Genomic DNA, 20,857 nt, shown 5'->3' on the forward strand with positions numbered 1-20,857 from the left:
AGGCAAATTTCAAAGGCCTGATATTTCTTTTCTTTTTTTATTTTTTTTTTTTGACAGCCGAGAAAAATACAATAAAAACAGTGAGAGAAGTGGTTAGGACCTGTTTTCAAAACCTGTGGTAGGACAAGACTGCTGAGTGCATGACAGATAAACATATCTTTTTTTCAAGCTGCTAATGTGTTTGAGATGAGGACGGTAACCTGCTCTGTGTTTCTGTGCCTTCAAATTTGGATAGCGAGCTCTCTGTTGCTGGGTAACGAGCCATCACAAGGCTGACACTGGTTACACTACACACCATGGTTTTTACAGTAAAAAGCAAGGAGCAATATAAGGTCTTCCTCCTCCAAAAGGACAGATTTTCCTCCTGCTAGATTCAGATACCAGTCATCATAGAAGCATAGAATCACAGAATGGTTCAGGTTGGAAGGGACCTTAAAGACCATGCAGTTCCACCTCCCTGCCATGGGCAGGGACACCTCCTACTAGACCTGAGGCTGCTCAAAGCCCCATCCAACCTGGCCTTGGTCATCGTTGATCAAGTCATGCTTTTAGTCACGGTGATCATAACCTCCAGTCTCAGTTACTGTAGTTCATTGTACCTCAGCATGAAACTGTTACCCTTAAGGAAGCCTCAGCCAGCTCAGCAGCAGGTTACTCACAGCAGGTTACTCACAGCAGGAGTGGTGGTGATCCTGTTACCCATTGCCACGTCCTCATTCCCAGGTCGAACCCAAGGTTTCCCCCTTGGTCCCCTGGGGAGGGCTCGAGCAACACTCACTGCCCGGTCATGACCTCCCATTGCAGATTTGCTCTGCTGGGACAGCGCAGGCAGAAGCCCTATCTTCAAGAGAAGAGAGGTAAATATACGTATGATTTGCAATTTTTGAAATGCATACCCAATCTGACAGCATAAAATGATTATGGGAGGTGGGAAACACAGGCTCCCTTCAACTGGAAAGAAAGAACAAGTTTGGGTTTCTAAGAAATCCAATAGTTTTTGCCTACACAAGCAGTAGGTGGCATGTTACGTGGGAAATAACATATGATACAGTTTCCTTTGCAGTTTGGCTTGGTTTAAGCCATCCTGCTCACCAGAAAGAGAGGTCTTGAAAAACTCCCAAGCCATTCAGTGCGCCTGAAAAACTGCATGAATAGCTTTTCTCTTCGGAAATGTGCCCATCTCACAAATACGCATGTGCTTACTGAAAAGTTGATACCTACAAAGTTCTGCAGGTGGATGTGCTAGATCAGCTTCTGACACGTGAGTCTTGGGTGTTAAAATAACAGGTCTGTTATTTGGTGACTCACAGCTGTAGTTTTCTTATCTTTTACGCCATTTCACAACGTGAAGCAGAATTGGCTGGTTGCCAGACTTAACAACAAGCCCACACCAGAATATTGCTGTTTCTTGTAGCTCATGTTGGCATACAGGTCTGAGGGAACACTAAGAAAAATCATAATATTTTAAATTGTGGCTTAACTAAAATGGAAAGGTTCTTCTAAAGGTGAAAACATAAGAAAAAACAGAAATAGTGGTGTATCTGTATGTATCAATTCCAAAATGTTTAATGCTGTCTGAAATACATTAACCGTCCCAAACATCTTTGTATGTTTTAGAAGGACATCTAATGGAAAACACTTGTGTAATGAAGGTGTCAAAAACCGTATAGTTAGTAAGGAATTATACAATAACAGTTGCAACACAATTCCGGTTAATTATATTACTATATTACCTTTTTAGAACACGTGATGCATAGTTATTCTCTACACCTTTCCCTAAGAAACACAAAGCCTTTCTTTGCCTACCAGCGTGTATCTTCTGAATTATCTCCACACGATAGGTAAGAAAGATGAGTATAAACCCCCTATTGATATTTCTAGTCTATTTCATGCCATTTAAAATTCATTCCCTTTGCTTTTTCTTTTCTTGTCTCTTTCGATCATCTCCCCACTCAGCCATGGTGCCCACTAGCAGTGATGCCACCTGTTCCCTAAATTAACATGGCAACAAGTATGGGTAAGATTAGCGGGTGTAACACCAATATAGCATCACGGCACGCAGGTCCCTCGCTCGGTGTAGGCTCTGGAGAATGTCCATTTCATAGTCAGCTAACCTCTGTGCAATCCCGACAGTGCCATATGGGATTCCCGGGTAGGACTTGGAAACGCTTAGATAAGACACGGGATACACAGTGCTGCAGAACGGCAGCCTCCCCCAGCGACACGCTTAAGATTTCATGGTGAGGATGCAGGACTGGAGCCTGCAAGCGCAGAGATGTGACAGATTCACTTCAAAAATGTGCGTCTTTACATGGGCTTTTTATATCTATCTTTAGTACCCGGTTTTCTAGGAAGTAGTCCCAAAAAAACCTCTTTCCTTTTCACTTTATTCAATTTTCTTTCCTTCCTGCTTACCTGTCTCTAGCTATTTCTTCAATTCCTAAAAATATGCATAATTCTAATAATTTAGTCTGGCTTTCTCCTTTATGTATATCTTCTGGTTTTTTTTTTCATGTATTTTTTTCTGAATGCTTTTCTCCTTCTGCTTTCTTTCTTTCCTTTCAATGATTTCTCACGCTCTATATTTCCCTATGTGCACCTATACCCCTATATCACCTCTCAGGTTCCTTTCAGGTTCTTTCTGAGTTTTTAATTCTCTGTGGTTTTTTAATCTCTCTCTCAGAGGCACAGTTGTTCCACCTTCTCATTTTTTTTCCCCCTCCTGCTTTTTAAAGTATCTCCTCTCTCTCCTCATCTACACTTCCTTTACATTACTCTCGTCTATTTTTTGTGCCTCTCTAGATCTTTTATTTTTCTTCCTCACCTCTATAACTTTCAGCTTTCTAAGTTTTTCACATTCCTTTCGTTCTTGTAGTACATTCCCCACTTCAAGACAAAGCTGTAGCTGGGAAACAAAGGTATCTGAGAACATCCACAAACAACAATTTATTCAACTTTCTGAAAGAGCTGGTTTCTCAGGGAGACCAGTATTTATCGTGTACCCTTCATACTATATTAGTACTAACTGCAGGTGTTATGCACAAAATCTCCATTTTCAGGGCACAAATGAAGCTCCATTTCTTGTCTTTTTTTTTTTTTTTTTTAATTTATTTTATTCCCCTACCCCTGGTAAGCGTACTAAAGATTTATGTTTTATAAGTAGTCATTGTCCAAATAAGTGGTGGTTATTTGAATATCATCTCTTCTCTCTGCTCACATTGCCTGCTTCATCTCTGCAGACTTTCACGTACTGATAATCAAGTTTTCACATGCACGTGTAGCCCTACAAACTAGTCATCTCAACGAGCTGAGCAGAACTGGGGGAATTATTGCAGTGTCTTTCCCCACTCCCCGCCCCGGCATAAGTATTAGGTTTTTTTCTTTTTACTTCCAACGTATATAATAAATGCAGCACTGGGTTATCCAGTTATACAGCATTATTCTCCTGAGACCGACCTTTTTCATTGCCCTTAGTGAGAAAAGTTCTTCCTTGACTGCAGATATTCAGCCCTATGAATGCAGAGCTGTGCTCCAATAATGCTGCTTGGCTGCAAAGGAGAGCAGAACCCAGCTCAGAATTATCATTCTGCATTATTTTACTCCTGTCTTTTATTGTATTGTATTGTATATCCTTTCAATAGGTTGTTTGCTTCTCTGCTTCAAGTCCTACTGGGTCCTTCCCTAGCTGTCCTGTATGCACATCCATGGCTCTCTGCCCCATTCTGTGATGTTTCATCCAAGTTGAAGACAGGCTGCTGTCTCTCCTGCAATTCAGAATGAAGCAAAACAAACCCAAATGAAAAATGCACAGCTTGCACCAACATTAGCTGCTATCACGGCTATCAATGGCGTAGGATGGTAGCCAGCATCCCCAGGGAAATATTTCTGCGACAGCCCTGGTCTAGATGGAACAGGTAGGCTTGGTGAGACAGGGAGGCTTCATCCATAGGGTGAGCCCGGTACAGACGGGTACACAGGCTCAGGTTCCCTCCACACATAACCTAGTGTAAAGTTGAACTAGCTGTAAGGGCCTTTTTGGCCAACAAAGAGAAGTAACTTCCCTCCAGGTCCACATCCCAAGACCCCTGCCTAATATCAAGGAACTCTTTCATCTGATGGAAGTGCTTGTACCCCGTGGCTTGAAGACGGCACGTTTAGATGTTGGTTTTTAGACATCTGAATTTAGGTGAACCTTGGTACAGCGGCTAACTTTAAATGAGTCACCTTCCAAATAATAGATAACTCTAACATCTGTATATATTTAAGGTACTACTATTTTATTTCTTTGATTACTGAATAATGACTCCTGTGCTTTGCAGGGCACAGGAACACTTCATGTCCTCATGTCTGAGCCGACTCCTGGTGTGCTGCTCTGCAGTTTTATCTTCAGTGATACAGAAGAGGAAAAGAGATAATTGCAAGACTTCCCCTCACAGCCCTCTCCCTTTCTTCCTCCTACCAGGAAAAGTGACCTCAGCCTCAAACTCCAGATCTCCCCATTCCCCAGGCAGGCTTTCGCAGCCTGGGCCAGCTCGGGTGTGCTCAGAGAGAGCTTTCCAAGGCCATAATGCCGCAATCCCCTGCCTCTCCCCTATTGCCCAAACCCAACCTATTCACTGCTCCACTTAACACAATCATTTTATCCCCCAGAGATTTGGGGAAATAAAACAGGTGGTTGCAGAGCTCTCTTTTTATTGAAAGGCTGTCCATATTGAGGAATGTGGTATGCTTCTCCATCACACAGCATTCATATTAAAATTAGTAACATAAAATAGTAAATTGGGCTATTCCATGTCTTGCCATTGAAGCAACTCCCAATTTGCTTATATCTTTGTGCTCCTCCTACTTAACCAAGCAATACACAGTTTTTACATTATAAGAAAAGTTTACTCCAGAGATATGGATATACTGAAATACATATTACTATAATATATATTGTAGTTATCAGATTTTTCAATAATTTTCCAGTCATTTCAGTATTGGAATACGCTGTCAGAAACAGTGAAATGTGGAAGGAAAAAATGTTGGATTTGAAATTAAAGTTCTATGGCAATCAAATATTTTCACATTTGTGAACCAATGTCGTATTTTTATCTTTTTTCTCCAAACTAAACACGTTCAGCAAGGACCGTGCAAGGTGTTAACTGGATGACCTTTCACTGCAATTAAGGACATGTCTACCCAACATACTGGAAGGATCTACCCCTGTTTTAGTGCACAATTGTAAGTCAGATCTTCATCTGTCTAAATGATTATAGTGTATTTCCACACTTTTTTTCAAAATATGAATGCTTAACATATAGAATTTAAGTGCAGGTGAACTACAGAGGGATTTTTTGGTCTTATTTAAGTCAGAAAAAGTTTTGTAATTGATTGCCATAGAATTTTACTTCTGATAATTAATACAGCTCCTATCAACCTTTCTAGGAACTCAGTATTACTGTAAATCAATTCATATATTAACAGGTTTTTAGTTCAACAGTTAATATTATTTCCTGTGTTTGGAAATACGACATTTCAGCCTGCTTCTTGATCTACTGATAGAGCTTTGTACCAACTTGCGTGATCCAGGTCTTATTCTACAGTAGGAATCTAAAAAAAATGGGACATTTTATAGGATCTAAGCCCCTTCCAGCCAAGACACATAAAGGCACATAAGAAAGGCAAAAAATTCCTCCTCCATACAGATGAAGATGCATTAGTGTTCCTGCATACGCAGGGTGGCAACTGCAAGCGAATAAAATATTTAAAAGCAGTACTGTCGTTTTTTCACATACAGTTAGGTTTATTATCATAGTTTTTTAGTTCCAGATAATGGAAAGTGCATACACAAACCTACAGCAAATTTATTGAGCAAGCCTTTGCTACTGTTTTTATAGCTAAGGTCATGTCACCTTATCTTTTTCAAACAAGAACTATTAATAAATTCAGAGTCCTTCATGTGATCCCACACACATTTTCTAAATACTTTTCTAAATGCCAAAGACTCTCACTTGAGACACAAAGCCAGTGAAACCAAGCTTCGCCAGGAGCATTGTCCAGTCTCTTTGTTGATGCTCTTTCATATGGTTATGAAACCCTCACACCAGCCTGACCTAAGCTCAAGCCTAAATTTACGGCTAATTCCTGAATCAGCCCAGTCAACTCCTTAAACCAGGAGCTTGGAAAGCAAATTATGATTATGTTTGAGCATAACCCAAACCCTAATCCTGCAATTTTTATTTGCCCACAGCTGAGGTACCTGAACTCCAACTAAAGGAGCACCAGACTTCAGCACCATTACCTTGATACCCACTGAGAACGAAAAACTCTGTGAGGGTTTTAGATCAGCAGTACCAGGTATTAGTATCTCTGCATCACAAAATTAGCCAATGCAGGTGTGCCAGGCATCCTTTCAGGCAGGCAGCATTTATGGACATGTTTGTGTTTCAGTCCTGACAAATTTAAAACAACATCCGATGCTCAGCGCAGAATTTTACATTTAAGTATGTTTGAATTAAAAAATGTGCAAATACAAAATATTGAATTCAGGAACAAATGTGTCCACTAATGGGCTTCAGATTTTATTATTTTGCATTTGAAAACAGTGAAGTCACAATTAGTTGCAAAGATAAGTCTGCAAGTGTGGTTCCTGATGATGGATTGTGTCTAAATACCGCCTGTTTCTCCAGGTGTGTGTGCCAGCTCATGGGAAGAGAGAGACAGGGAGAGAGAAAAATTAATTGTTAGGTTCTCATTGTTACCAAACCACACATGGAAGCCCTGAAGACTCTTATGCGTTGCCTTTCTCTGCTTCTTTTGATGCTGTGCTGAAACCAGTAGATGTGGAATCATGGAACCAGAGCAACAGGGACTCCTGCAAGGTTGGATGTGGCACACAACAATGTACGGATTGGGCTGCAGTAACAGATCAAAATGTTGAGCTCAAGGAATTTTATGAATGGATAGAGGATTCTTCTGTTTACTTCTAGCTCAGACTCCAGCTGGTTTTACAATCATAGTTTTGTTTTATTTTGTTTTAATGTTACGGACTTCTTGCTTTGCAGTAGGCCTTTCAAAATACATGTAATTGAACAAGCAAGGAAAATAAGTTTCTATCAGTCAGCAATAACAAATGCATAATATGCCAACTATCCCAGGAAAAAAAACAGGCTTAACAAACTTAAAATAGTCAGTAAACACTGAAGTACTTGCATAAAATTAAATATTCAAGACAGTGATTTGTGGATACATGCCAAGATGGTGTGAATATGGCCGTGAGGTATGACATGTTGCAAGTACTAAAGGATTAAGTCACTCCAAGCCAAGAACCAAGCTGAAGCACCAACCTCCAGGCTGGGGTACACAGGGCAGGATGGGGCCAGGCATCATGACCTACGTGCCATGGGCGCTGCATCACCCCTCAACTCGTGTTATTTACCCAGAGCCCTAAGGTGACTCATGCTGGTGGACACTGATATTCCGTGAAGGCTTAAGAAATTAAACCTCTAGTCTTGCATCTCCCAGGCTAATACACTGACTTCAATGAGGCTGAGCTCTCAACCTTTGTATTGAGATCTGTACGTGCCTTCTCATGAGCAACAGGACTTAAAAATATTAAGGAAAAAGGCAGCAGTAGAATACATATTCTCTCTTGTGCTGTGGCTTCCTTGTATGTATTTCCTCAAAGCACATCATCACAATCTATGGCAGAAAGCAACTTCAAACAGTCTGCAAATCTTTATGAGGTACTATAAATTGATAATACATTTATCTCAAACCGAGTTAAGTATACAGAGGTCCATGAAAAACAACCCAAAACAGACTATCCCCATAAAGCAGTGCCTCTAGTTCCTTATTCCTGTAGGACAGACGACACGTGTTTTAAGAAAATATTACATTGTCTATGCACTCTGAGCATATCTAGTCAAACGGGTAGACTCCATAATTAGAGACGTGGTACCATGTATTCTTCCCATCTCTTATTCACAAAGGCATCAGTGAGAATGGGGTCTAAACTTAGACTGTCACTCTTCCAGCACTTGCCTAGTCGTGCCACAATCTGGATTTAAGCACTGTGTGCATTGCATTTGTAAGCTTAAGAAAATCTGATCTTGCGCTTTCACCAGCCTTAAGAACTACTAGGAGAGAAGTGGGCAACCATACAGCACTGTGTAATGAACCTCATTAAAACACAGGAGGTGTATTGAGGTTCCTAATTCTATTACGGCATAGACAATGAGTGCATTTGTGTTAGTCAGCTTCCCACCTTGAGGTCAGACAAATCACTGGATGGAAGCCTGTGTGGCAGCAGAAAGAGGTCCTATGGATGATGCTGCAGGCAGAAAAATGCCAGGCCAATGTTTCTTAAGAAAAATACAAACCCCAACCTTTTCCCCACCTGCCCGTGAGTTCCCACTAGTTTGGAGTCTACACGTGTTTGAATGGTTTCTGACTTTCCTTAACCCTTCCATTCATAGCTTGGTTCGGAGGTTCATGTGGTGGATTTACCTCTGTGTCTGACTCTTGCCAAATATGCCTTATGTGGAGAGGAGCTGAATAAGCCCCAGCACATTTGTTCTGCTTCTTTCTGTATTAATATACCTCATGCCCCAAGAGCTGCCTTTTACAATGATTACCAGATTGAATAACATACTATACTTTCTCCACCAGCACCACCATGGGATTTTCCCCGCTGATTTGATTAACCTATCGTACTGCTATTAAATTAAAACAAAACCCCCTTTTCAATAATAATCCAACCTGAGTTGTGGGCCTTTAGCCATTGTGCCATCCATCTGTTGTTTGTAAAAACCACTTTCCCTGAAGGGAGATGGTGTGTTGAGGCTGAATCTACCACCTGCCACTTTGCTCGGAAAAAAAACCTTTTCACTCCATGCTATGACTCAATACTACTGGGACACAGAAAGCTTTATAGAAAAACTAGGGATTATGTGATTAACTGGTTTGGCTTTCTGAGGACTAATCCTCATAGGTAAGGGGTATGATATCAGGATGCATGGAGCAGAGGAGCAGGAATATTAGTCATTTTTTGTTTCTGGTTGCCTCCAACAGTGTAAGACGTGGTCATCCTACAGTTCTGACCATGAGGTTACGTCTTCATGGCTGTTCCTACCACGCTTGCTGGCTCTGTCAGTGCTGCTGGGAGGATGACCCAGGTGACAAGTTCTACACTGGTCCACCAGAGAAAATGCGATCCAACCACAAATTGAAGTGATTTAGTAAATCCTTCACATACAACGTGATGGTTTGACATGGTTAGACATCATAGAGGGTTAGCAGTTACCTGGAATGGGGGCCTTTTGAGAGGAGAATGTAACTTCCTAGTATTTCATGGGATTTCTGTAAGATTTTAGCCTTGAATCCTCCAAGGCTGAGTGCTCTGTAAGTCTTTGCATGGGAAGGACTCATGGATAGGACCAGCTTTAAATTAGGGACTTTATCACTAGAATGAAACAGAATTATACATCAGTGATGACTTGACAAATGTTTTCCCCGTCTTCACTAGAGTAATGCCAAAACTGTCTCTACTGTACCTTTGTCAACCTGTTTCCTTTAAATCTTAATTCTTTAGGTGTCTCAATATATTAAACAGAGAGATACTGAACATTGTTAAAATTGTTACATTTACTAAACTGGCACAATCCAATGAGTCACAATTGAAATACTATTGTCTATATGCCATTCCAGTCCATTGAGAATCACTGGATAAATTTGTATCTTGGAAATATCTCAGTAAAATATTGAATGAAATACTACTTAGCAGTTTATCTCTGAGGTACTCTTTGAAGAGTCTTCATTAATATGAAGTGGGACGCAGAGAGGCTCAAATTTCTTGGCATAACATCTTAGCTTCTTCACTGGTCCACATTAGCTTCCTCACCAAGACTACCAAAAAGGAAGAAATTGACCCAAAGGCAAATTTTCTTTCCACTTCCTGCTGTAATTTGAGAAAATGTATAGGATTAGTCAGATTACCAGAGTGACCCTTTATATGAAAACCTATTTTATTAATTCATTTACTGTAAGGCCTAGATTAATAACAACCGGTTTTAGACTGCTAAATCAGCTAAGTTAATAATCTGCATCCCAGTGGAAAGGAACTCTTAGGTGAGATGAGTTGCTCTCTAGGAGCACTTATCAGCTTCCATGAAAAAAGATCAGGGCTCCTGACAGCGGGCCCTTGTAGAGTGCTTAAAATTGCCTGGCTGAGTCTAGGCTGGAAGCCAAAAGGGACCTGTGGTGCTAATGGGGTCTGACAGGTTTTGTCTGACAGCAGGCAGGTTTTTCCCCAGATGTTGTATTCAGAAGATGCAGGAAACCTAGATATTTCAATTCTGACAAAAACTTAGCATCAAGAAATCAAATGAAAATGTAAAGACAATATCTAAAATATTGTGTTCTTCATTTCATCCAAATATCCACAGTAGCATTGTTGGGACTTTGTTGGGTGCCCAGTGACAGGACAAGAGGTAACAGGCACAAACTTGAGCATAGGAAGTTCCACCTAAACATGAGGAGGAACTTGTTTACTTTGAGGGTGGCAGAGCCCTGGCACAGGCTGCCCAGAGAGGTGGTGGAGTCTCCATCTCTGGAGACATTCCAAACCCGCCTGGAGGCGTTCCTGTGCCACCTGCTCTGGGTGACCCTGCTCTGGCAGGGGGTTGAACTGGATGATCTCCAGAGGTCCCTTCCAACCCTATGATTCTGTGATTCTGTGACTTTGCCTTTCTCCTTCTAGCTCTGCCTTGATATGCCTAAGAAGAAACCACCCCTTCCCAGAGGAAATGACAGGGCTCATCCTACAAGGGCAAGACTGTCTTGTCAGAGCCAATTTTTAGTCTCAGTTAGGAGACTGTATGTACCACAGTAGTCCCAACCCATGCAAATTCGCTTGCAAAAGTCTGCTGTGGGCTTAAGGGGCAGTTCGGGGCTGGACTCACAAAAAATTTGCGTTTTCTCATTTGGCCAAAGAAATCCTTTTCACTCAGTTTCAACACTGTAACTACATGAATTGCAGAGATGTGTCATAAATTAATAGTTTGCTAATGTCATGTCTGCCCATAGGGAAACAGGCAAGGTCTCTTTCCTGTGTCATATAAACACATATCAAATGACCTATCTTAACCTGTTGAGAAATCCACACTTCAAAGTGTCTTAAAATTTTTTTCATAAAAATGATCCCAAAATAGAGTATTGTAATGAATTATTACTGCATGTGTTCTGGTATTCTGGGGGAACCAGTGCTGTATTGTGTAAGTAGTCATAATGAGCAGAATAATCCATCACACTCGAGTGTATTTGATGCAGACAATAACGAATTTTTTTTTACTTCAATTTAAATTAGTAGTTACAAAGCAGATACCAGAAAACCATATTACAAGAAACACAAGTAAACAAACTTCTGACAGAATAAAATGTTAAATTGATGTTGAAAAGTGAAGTTAATGTCCAAATGAAGAGTGTGGGAAAGTGTTCTTGTTTATATGTGACTGGTATATATTTATTTTGGTGCAGTTCAGTATAAGCCCGAGGTCAAAAGTCTTTGGTCAAGCTGATCAGAATATGTTGAGTTTTCATCCAGTTTTACATGACAACCCCAGCTGCATGTAGTTGAATATAATACTACACAAAATCATAGTCTATGATGCCATCTCCTTTTGACCACTGCCCTCATTCAAGCCTATTTATTGTGTGTGTCTCAGGGAAACTTCACTGACTTGCACCTAGGCACGCGAGTCAAATTATTCATTGCTGTTTGCCAGTGAGTAATTGAATTGATACAATTAAAGAACTGACAAAGAATCACAAAACGTACTTTTTCTAACTGAATTTTACATTTATTTTCTTCCAGTGTGTAATAAGATTGGAAAAGGACTCTAGAAAACAGAGTAAAATAAAATTGACCTGGTAATATGTTGTGGCATCCACTATTAAATCTTTCCTAGGAGCTAGAGATAGATGACTATAGTTTTCTATACAGCATAAAATGTATGTCTACATAAACCTGGATTATTAGTAGGATTCTCCTATAGACAAATCTGTCTTAAGTATGACTTGTAAAGAGAAAGAAATAGATTTGATTTGATTTTTCTATTATTTTTTTTTCATGGTATATAAGAAGTGCCTATGGGAAAGAAAGTGCTTCGTTTGGGATTTTATTTGGGCTATAAATTAAAAATTCATGCCTTAGCTACCCTTGTGGTAGAAGACTCCTCTGCTGACTGGAAAATTCATAGCACTCTCATATCAGGAGCGCAACTGGAGATGGATTATTTGACAGAAAGAATTATCTTTACTACTCTGTTTTGAATTTTTTTTTTTTTGTTAATGGTTATTTGATGTGAGTGCCTTAGAAACACTCAGGTGTAAAGACGGTCTTTAAGATTAAACACCCTCTGTCATTTGAGTTACGCGTTGATGTGCTCGCAGGCTGCATCTTTGAAACCTCCAATGAGCCCTCCAGCAGAAACCAGAGAAGCGTCACCTGGAGTTTCTCACATTTTTATTTAAGTTGAGGATGAGAGAGGTGAACAAGAAGGGAAAACAAGGACCACTTTTTATCAAATGGCCTTAAGGGTCTTCTGTATGTATCATTGAGCAGGAAATAATGTGTAAGTCCAAGAACTCTTTTAAGTACGCTCTTCAGGACCAAAACACTGAGAAGTTCTGGAGTGGTCATTTCAGATGGGAAGTGGTTTGAAAAGCACAAGGTGCTTGCACGGGTTTTACTGTAAAGCAAAGTATGTTTTATTAGCTCTGAAAGTCACTTCAAAGAATAAGGAGAATAAGGTGGAGAATAAGGTGGAGAATAAGGTAAAGCGGTGTTTCTTGCTGTTATCCTGAATATTCAGGAAGTGAAACAGTCACAATTCAGAGAATTATTCAGTGTGTTTTCAAAGGCAGCTTTCAAAAGCCATTTTTCCATTAAAACTGTCAGTTTTGTAATACAGTTGTGATTTCAAAGCACAGCAATGCAATATTCTAGCTCAAATCAAAGACAGATTACATATTTTATGTTTATATATTCTCAAGCCTTAACAGTAAGGCTGGTTGCAGGGCTTTTTTTAGAACTTCAATGTAATAAGAGAGGAAACCATGGTAATGACGTTAAAAAGAAAAAAGCAAGTGAGATGCCTCAGGAGGAGTACTTTTCTTTAGGTGTCAAGGTGAAAACTGGAATTCTTTCCAACAGCCAGCTTTCATTTCAGCTGTAAAATTCTGGTCTGGATGTAGAAAACATGCAAAGATATTATTTGATTTATATTATGAGGAAACACAGCCTTCATGGTCCTGGCAGTCATTATGGACCTATCCATGAGTCCTCCTGGCAAATAAAGGACAATCATTTTTTCTTACACTCCACCCATATATGGACAGATTTATCGTCATTTATATAAAACCTCTGTGTCTAGTCCACCACTATAGTCTAATATAATGATTTTTTAAGAGTGGGAATTATCCTGATGCATGGATCACACATGGGTGACGCCTCATGGGTGACGTTCCTCACATGGCAATGCCTCATCTGTCTAGCCTGCCCTTCTTATATTTGTAACTCTACTGTAGAAAAAACAAAATTAAAAATAAAACATTTAGCATATTTTTTCCTGCCATCAAGATATGTCCTACCAAAATCATGGACACCATTTATTTAAAAGGAAGCTTAACCCCATGAAGAATGAACAGCAGGTTGAGTGATGAAATTGCCGCGTGTATCTAAAATGTAGATGACAGCTAGACTCTCCATTCCAGAGGTGAGATATCTACTTTTCAGAAGCAGCTGCTACCCTGGCGGTAGCGAATTTCTAGTTCATTTTCCACGCAATCATTTTCAGATAACGTAACGACCTACCTCCGAGGTCCTGCCTTTGGGATACGGGTAGCAAGGAGGTGAATCTGACACAGCCTATAGGTATTAATGTAATCGATTACCTGAGCCATTTCCTTGGCCAATTGAGAAGCTTCTGTGAAGGTGATTTAAAGCTCAAATGGGGAGACAGCCAGGCAGACTGATACGATTTTTAAATTCTTCAGGAGAACACAATGCCTACAAACTCACAGCCTGATCTGGGGGTCCTTTGAAACCTGTGGGAGAACACGTTGGCTCGGACCAGTAGGTTTGGATTGGACCCTAATTAGGGAGTAGATTTCAAACCTTCTCAGGCTCAGTAACATGTTGTGGAGAGGTCCAGGAGCCGTTCCTATGCCGAAGCACTCTTCAGAAGGCAGGAGAGCAGCGGTGGTGCTAATTCAAAGGGGAGCAGTGCTGCGCACCGGTGCTCTCGGAGCAGCGAAGCGCAAACGTTACAACCCTGCGACAGCTCCGAGCACTCACACTCCTCTAAGTTCCAGATCTTGAGTGCCAGCGAGGCAACAGCCCTAGTGTTGAAATAACAGGTTGCCCTGGTGCCTGTGCCAAACTGAGATTGTTCTCTTATGGGGGTGGAAAAAAAGGAGTTTCCAGATACAGAGTGTGTGCAGGACTCTGCCCTAATTACAGCACATTTGGGTAGATTGTGAAATCAGCCCTCCCTCTCCCCCCTGCCGCAGGTGTGCTAGGAAATGAACAGTGAATACACTTACACTGAAGTGGATCTTTGTATTATCCAGGCTGAAGATTCTTCTCATTCATTTTTTAAACTTCAAACATGTCCTTCCCTCTCAGAGTCATTTGCTCTCTCATTAGCATATGAAAAGTACCCTGTGATATTTAAAACAAACATCCATTTGAAGCTTTTACATAGTATTATTGCTACTGTACCAAATCATTTTCAAAATTGAATTATGTTTCATCACTGGCCCCAGTCTGGAATGTTTCTTATCCAGTGGCCATAGTGCCATGAAAGGGAACTGATATTTTAAAAAGAAGCTGGAAAAAGAAGAGTTAAGTCTTATACACCCCAAGCAGCTATGTGGACAGAGTTGAAAACTGCGTGCCTTTGTAATATTGCTCATTTTGGCTTGAAAAAAGGAAGGTTCGAGTATCTTCAGAGGAGAATCTCCTCTCCAGCTTGAACAAACAATTAGACTTACAGCATGCAAACAGTTACAATGGCATTAACCTGCAAATGTACTTACCTTTGATCTGAGAGGGGGTAGAGAACTCACACAGGGACTTGCTCACTAGGAAGGTATGGTGAATTTCCAAGGAGAAATTCAATCAGGAGTCTTACAGGCTCAGGGGGCTCGTGGGAACGCTCTTTTTTTTAAGCAGACTGTGACAGCAAACTGTAGATCTACTGAGAGAGAAACTTGCCGCTCCACCAAAAGAATTTAAAAAGGACAGGCAAAATTCAGCTTTTATTAATGATAAAAAGTCTCAAAGATCATTATATATCGAGCTGAATATCATTTGACTACTTCCCTGGCCAGAAGCAGTGAGGTGGAAATAAATGTTTCTAAGAGTGGTTTAAAGTTTTGGTATAGAAAGATTTAGAAGAGCAGCCACAAACGGGGAAGTAGAGGGATTTTTTTGTGAGAAGGAAAGAGAACTACAGTTCAGGGGTGAGTGTGCCATACTGAGCTAAACTGACTCCATAACTCAGGTGTAAAGTTAAGTGGGGCTACTTGAAGAATATGCTTGAGTTGGTAGAGAGCATGAGACACCCCTTGTCTAAGAGGCGTCTGCGTTTTCAGAGGAGATAAATTAAATTCCTCAAAGACTGTGTAGCTAAAGCAAAGTGATTGCACATGTATGTCATTTACTCTGAAAAAATATCACAAGTGTTGATGGTTGCTTGACATCCATTGGTCTGTTTAACTAATCAATGGAGGAGCGACTGATTGAGAAGCTAATGTCACATGTGGTGGGAATACAAAATCTTTTCTTTCTTCATTTGTTCACAATAGGGGATTTCACTGAAGATGAGCTTTAGTGAACAGTAACTTTGCGTTTGTCTGTGTCTCAGAAGTGCCACAGGTTTGATTACGGCTTTTTGAAGGAACATCTCTCTTTTTTGGGGACTGGAAAAAGTGCAAATGGCTTCAGAGCAGAACGACCTGTTTGCATCAGTACTGAGTAAGAAGTTGTTATTTGGAAGAAATCCTGTGGCTACCAAAACACCCAAATTTGCACAATGTTGAGGGATTTCTGTGAATGATGTGCAATCCACAGTTCTGCTGCTATGGGCTTGATATGTTTATGTCACTGAACTACAACTATACCTTAACAATGTCATTGCAACTATAATTTTTATAAACAGAGAAAATGTGTCTTGCAGAAAATAATGAGCTGGTGTGATGGTTTGATGGCCAGCATGTAAGAAAACCAGTTAGGAAACTCTAAATTGGTGCTTACCAAAGGCTGTAGGGCTGGACATATACTTCATTTAAAAAATATTATGAAATGAAATGACAAAGTGGAATATCATCCTGCACTCAGACAGTGCAGGAACACCTGATAGGTGCTGTGTAACCCAGATGCCCTTATTGTAAATGCAGAGGAGGCTGCTTACTTGCAAGAGTTGGGCTGAGTTGGGCTGAGTTGGGCTGTCCAGTGCCAGCTTCTGGTTTTGTGCTTCTTCTCTTTGGGATGTGTACAGACAGTGGTTCTGGACACACACTGCTAATACCACTGTCTGTTATTAATATGAAGATAATTAATCTAATAGTTAATATTGAGCTGTTACTATTGTTCAGTGGAGTTTAGGTGTGCAACTTCTTAAGCTTCTCTCCTTAAAAAGAATAACCTAAAAATACTGTGTTGTCAATCTTCACATTTGTGTACTCAGTACATCTATCATATAGAGTAGACATACCCCAGACAGCTTTGAAAGGGTTTTCCTTGTAAACTAGCCCGAGGAGAGCTCTGGGTTACCTGATTATACCTCTCAGTGGGTTTCATAGCCTGTCGACGTGCCACAAAAGTGCTTTCTCTTCTTCGTCCACAAACAAAACCTGTATGAACACTTTCCAGCTGACCCAGTAGGTGCAGAGCTCAGCCTTTGGCTAATCACCCCATGTTGGGCCACTCAGCTCTTAATCTTTGCTCTCTTTCTTTCAAGCAAGCTCAATGTGTTTCATCACTGTGCACCTTCCAGTTGCAAGCACACATTGCAAATGCTTTTTGTTACCTAGCTGACAGGTGCTAGGCTACGCTAATCCCAAATATTATCTTCACTAAAAGTAGGGAAAAGAATTGCTCCATTGAAGTAATATTTTATCACCTCTCTTGCGCACTTCATGGTTTCTTGAACAATTAGTACAGAGGGAGTTTTAACTGCATTTTTCCATATGTTTCCTCCTTACATGATTTAGATGGGTTTTTTTTCTTCTATTTGTAGAGATCAGTGGCAATCTGTGGGTACAAGAGAGCATGTTGTACTTCCAGAAGGCTCTCTGGGAAGTTAATGAGGGCAACCACCTCCAATTTTCTGGTCACCTCCAGCAGGTTTACATGTGAGCATAATGAGAAGGAATGACAACTTGGTCATGGAGCCACTTGTGCAGAGACAGTTTTAGAAGCAGATAAAATTTAGATTTTGCTTGGTATACGGAGATGATCAGAAAATAGCTCATTAGAGATGTAAAGCTAAAAATAGCCAGACGAGACAGAAAAAGAGATTAATCGAGCTTTCAGAACCCCAGGAAATCAAGCTGGGCATTTGGGTCATGCCTAAGACTGGATGGATAAAATAAGTGTGTTTTTGGAACAGTCTGACAGGGCAAATACGGCCTGTTTGACTGAGAAGACATTCTGATGGAAAGATCCTCCATTTGGCAGCTGAGCTTTTGTTACTTTTACGTCCACTTAGCAAATGGAAGTGTTCAGAAACCTGGTCTTGGGTCCTGGTCTAATATCCCCAGAGATCTGGAGCTTAACCCTGGTAACCCAGATTGTAGGTAAGCTTGTGTGTGAAAGGGCTCATACAGCACTTTTCTCTACAAATATTTGTAGCTCTATTAGTATCGCTATACCCACAACGCTGCTGAATGATTGGTGAACCATTTTTTTTGACTGGAATGTATTTTGTAAAGATTCGCTTTAAGCCCATCAAAGTATTATTGTGGCTGCAGAGATGTTTTAAATATTTCCTCGCTTCTAATTTGGCTCATTTTTCCAACTAGTTTTAATTAGTCTTGTTCCTCAAAGCAAAGCAAGTTTTGCTGATGCATTCAGACCTGTGATAAAGAGTAAGTCTAGTAAGCTGAGGAAAAAAAATCGGCAAGCTAAAATACAAGCATTACTGTGATCTTTTTTTTCACTTTTATTTCTTGCACTTATTTATTGATGATTGATTTAACCCAGAAAATTTTCTACTCTGCCATACATATAATGAATAGGCTTGGAACCAGTTTTTCTAAAAACTCTTTCCATTTGTGACTTTGTGGAGTCATACATTCACGTGCTGGCTACAGCTTGTGGTCCCAGTCAAGGGAGAAAAAGTCTAGTTCTGGTTCACTCAGCACAGCTATCAGTCCCCACCATTGGATCCTCGCAGTGTCCAGGACATAAACCTGATCTTCATTCTCCTCAGCTTTGGACCGCAGTGGTTCCTGACGGTCCTGAATTTTGGGGTTGCTCAAGTGGGCTCTGGCCCCTCTTACCACTCATACTGCCTTCGCTGCTGGTCATCGTCCAGCCTCATATCCTGAAGGCATTGCTGGACTATGGTCTTTAGATGGGATTTGACAAGATCCTTAAAAGAGCGGGTGCCTTGAAAACTGTGTTTGATATTTGGTTTACAGGCAATGTTATTTATAGCTTATACGTGTTCAGATATTTATTTCTCTGCTTTGTTATTCTGAACATTGATCAAAAAAATGCTTCTTAAGAGATCTAATCCAGCTGCTTAATCCTTATCTAAAACTTGGTGGCAGCTGCAGAACTTTCTAGTTTTGGAAATAGAACGAAAGCTTATTTTTAATGCCTTTGTGTACGTACAACTACACGTATTTGTGCTGTAAACCTATATCTATGCAAGGTACAGAAATGATAATGGTTAGTCCTGAGGATTAGAATTTTTCACATTAGGTTCTTAAGTAGGCTAATATTAATAGCCCTACAGAAACAGGCAAAGAGGGAACTGTGTACTTGATTAGGAGTAGGATGGGGAAAATTAATTAATTATTTTCATAGCAATGTATTCAATAAATAATGTAAAAAAAATTATGTGTTGCTAAAAAATTTGCAGCAGAAGCTAAACCACCACAGACAAGTCTTATTGTTTCCAAGAACAAGATTTGGTAGCCCAGTTTCATTTTCAGTAAAAGCTGCTTTGGTGGAAAATCGGCATATTGTCAACGAAGAGAAGATTCTGTTTTGATTGTGAGGCTGTCCTTTTTGAAACCATATTCACATGGAAAATTGGTGATGAGGTTTTTTTGGACAAGTTAACATGAATTAGCCATTGTGTTATCATAATCTTTAATAAATAATAATGTGGGGTTTTTTTAAGGTGCTTTTTAGTAGGAGCAATTGTCATGACGATAGCAAGTGTTCACTCTGATCTGTCTATTGCCTCTTCATGGCAGTAATTCTCTGCTGTCTTGTGGTATCATCCATGTGTGCCCAAGTTCTTCTTGTGAAAGCATGTCCCCCATGATCTGAAAATCTTTCCTTCTCTTCTTTCTCCTGCCATCTCTCGCTGATGTATGTACACACACTTATATACGTCTACAATACATATGCAAACTCCAAATAGAAATACACTAATGAAATTCTTGGCTCCTGAGACAGCCGGGACTTAAATGGAGCTTAAGTATAAAGCACTCTTGCAAAAATGTCATGGAAATTTACCATCCAAGGCACAATTATTGCTCATCGCCCTTGCCACAGTGATGATGACGAGGATACACAAGGTAGAAGAGGAAATGGTGAGAAAGCATGAGTCAATTGACATGTTCTTTTAGTGAAATAAATGCATTCTAAAGCAGATTGAAATAGTTATGGAGTAATTGATATAACTGATATAAATAAGGTTGATGAAGCTTTTGGATTCTGTAAAAACAAAGAAGGTCCAAGTCTGTGGAAAGCATATGCCTTACATTTAACATATTGAATGTAGACAATTGATGCTTTCCAAATACAGACTGCCAAGTGCACAAAGAGTGAAGTTTAGTCAAAGTTCATTCTAAGGTCATACACTCGGCACAACCATCAATCTGGACAACCTCTCTGTAACCTCCACATACTTCCAGACAAGATCTGGGATCCTTTGTGTCCTGATTAGAGCATGCAACAGTTAATTTGTTTTAAATAGGAAATTAAACAGTCATGTAAAGTGTTATATGAGGGTCATAAAATGGTTCTTGAGGTGCATTGATGAGGGCTGTTTGGGATTCCTACTCCACATTTTGCTACAGCAAAGAGAAAGAAGAGCAGAACGATTGGAGAAAGTAATTGCAAACTCTGTGATGAAAAATCATGAAAGAAAAAGTCTTGACTGGGTGCTAAAATGGCAGATCCTTAAATGGTTTAATTTTTAGAGACACTGTCTCTCTGTCCCACTGTCAGGAGACCACATAGAACTTGTGTGCTTCTTGCAATGCAGAAAGCATGCTGCCTGCTGGAGGCTGGCAGGAGCACCACAGGATTAGGATTCTGCCAGAAAATAGCTAAAAAAAGAAAAAGAAAGAAAGAAAGGTTGTAAAAAAACAGCTGAATGTCTCCTCCACACTAACATTGGAAACAAGGTGATATAGCCTTGGAGATAAAGTGACACGGCTTGGGGTTTCTGTGACTTTTTTTAAGCTACAGGTTCCAGAAGCATTGGTGTTCAGACTTTGGAGAACAGTTGACTGAGTGGGGAGGATGAGAAGGATGGGAGAGGCAGGAGGCCAGTGGAGAAGGCGGGCAGCCTGATAGCATGAGTGACTTGAGACTTGAATGCAGGGGTGGCAGAGGAGAGGACCT

The sequence above is a fragment of the Rissa tridactyla genome, chromosome Z, assembly GCF_028500815.1.
Source record: "Rissa tridactyla isolate bRisTri1 chromosome Z, bRisTri1.patW.cur.20221130, whole genome shotgun sequence".
NCBI lineage: Eukaryota > Metazoa > Chordata > Aves > Charadriiformes > Laridae > Rissa > Rissa tridactyla.